Source organism: Artemia sp. Qi Xiang Cuo, unplaced genomic scaffold (assembly GCF_049724085.1).
Source record: "Artemia sp. Qi Xiang Cuo unplaced genomic scaffold, ASM4972408v1 HiC_scaffold_2976, whole genome shotgun sequence".
NCBI classification, from domain to species: Eukaryota; Metazoa; Arthropoda; class Branchiopoda; order Anostraca; family Artemiidae; genus Artemia; species Artemia sp. Qi Xiang Cuo.
Genome location: NW_028300372.1, coordinates 800,979 through 803,303, shown reverse-complemented (window position 1 = coordinate 803,303; position 2,325 = coordinate 800,979).

The window sequence follows — 2,325 nt, the reverse complement described above, 5'->3', positions numbered from 1 at the left end:
TTCTTTAATCGTTTCTTGTTAAATTTGGTGTCTCCTCCGAAATTGCAGTTGCTTTTGTGCCATTATGTGCCTTTTGCAAAACTGCGAGATTTCAGGCCAGCGTAAGGTCATTTAGTTTGTTGCTTATTCTTTGAAAAGTTTTGTTTCTATATTTTGTTTGTTTTTTACAGTTTCTTTTCCCCAAAAGATTAGAACAAGCAATGTATTGTGCTATACACAGTGGCAGTAGGAATCTAGGTTCCATAATGCGTGCCGCTATAAGCCTTCGATAGGGAGTACGTCGTTCTTGATTCCCAAGTTCAAGGTCTAGGGAAAAATCCAGAAATGTTTTTGTCAACAGAGACCTTTGGAATACCTTAGTTACATGTTTGTGAACAATTTTGGGAAAACCTAGTTAGTTCCTCAACAATGGACGACTTTGGTGGAAAACCTAGTTACTTAATTGATTTGTCCGTTTTGCAAGGTTTTTGGGAAAATCCCGATTGAGTAATAGCTATTGTGATTGGTTAATTTTTTCTTGATATAAAGCCGTGACTATGCGGGAAACCCATTACCTTCTGAAATGTACGTGAGAAATCAATAATGATATTATCATTAGTTTATCGATACTTGACTGGTACAGAATAGTTAAGTGAATAAATTATGTCTGAGAAAAGAAATTTGGACTACAGTGATTCTATGGAAAAGATAAGTTTTCTTTTTTTATTATTCTTAGTGAAAATGAGTGAAAGAGAGATAGTTTTATTAAAATTTCGTAGCTATTGAATTACCAAGTAAATATTTAGTGGGCTATATAATTTATAAATAAATAAATAAATATATATATATATATATATATATATATATATATATATATATATATATATATATATATATATATATATATATATATATATATACACACACACACACACACACACACACACACATATATATACTAAATTATTCCAAGAATATATTAGAATGAACATCAAATCCCATTTCATGTTTCACTTTTAACCTCTTTCAGTCACGAATTTTAGCCTGGAAGGTCAAAATTATGAGAGTAGCGGAAAAGTCAACCATGTGATGGATAAGTACTTACCAGAATTTTTCAGATTTTTTCTGAACGTCTTCTTTCTTTCCGCCTGTATTTGAGCAAGGACAGTGTGACCAAATTTATTCAAATACAGTATAAAACCAATGAAAAACTGAGACTTCAACATAGTACAAAAAACGAGAAACTGAATTGACGTAGTCCTTTTACGTTTCTTTAGGTTTGTGAAACTGTGCGAAACAGTTTCGCGGATTCTTCCAGGCAAAGTGGGACGTTGCACTTGGTACACATGAACCTAGTCTTCATGATACAGGGGGCATTTTTACACCTGTTTTGGGCGGCAAATTTTTCTGGCCAATGAGCAAAGGAATCTTTCTTCACGGCGGAGCAGGGCCTACGAAATTTGAGTTTTCGTTTCCTACGATTTTCGGCAACCGAGTCTTCTTCATCACTCTCCTCCTCTTCGCTTGAAGGAAGAGATCTGGGTCGGCCTCTTCTTCTAGGAGTGTCTTCAGACATATCGAGAGTCTCTGCTATGTCGAGTCGGAAGGTGAACGAATCGACAATGTTCTTTGTTCATATTCTCGGCTTGCAAATCTCGACATATTCAAGCCAACTATCCACTACAGCAAGATCGATCAAATGGAATACGAGTCTCAAAGTCCATTTTTTTGATCGAATGAGGGTCCTATAGTAGGATACCATCTGGTCAAGCTTATCAACCCCACCCATACTCAGGTTATAAGCCGCAATAGCTTTCCGGCTGCGTCACTTGTACCTCTGTCTTCGTTTCTTACACCACTTCATCACGTTTTTTACGTTGCCGCTTCCAATCATGTTAGAAGCGACTATCACCGATCTACAGTCCATCCACTTGATCAGACATACTTCTCCACTCACTAGCTCTGTGGAACGCCCCCTTCCTTTTCTTTTTCAGAGACGTATCAGATTCCAACTTTGCGCCAAGAACTCTATTCGCTCTGATCGTGCCGGTGCCATACATACTTTTCCGTTCAAGCTCTTCAAGGAGCGGAATACTCGTAAAAAGTTGTCAAAGAATATTTTCGTATGCGGGCGAAGCTGGACGCGACCAGCAAGAGCTAGTCCATTCCAGGTCCCAGTCCGAACTGCTTCTGCTCTTCCGTCAGGATAGTTTTCTTACCCTGGTAAACATCAAAAGTGAGTATGATGCCGTTACTGTTACAAAGCATAAAGATTTTTATGCCCCACGGTGTTGGCTTCCCTGATATACTGTTTTATGTCCAATGCACCGGTGTACGGCACCATTT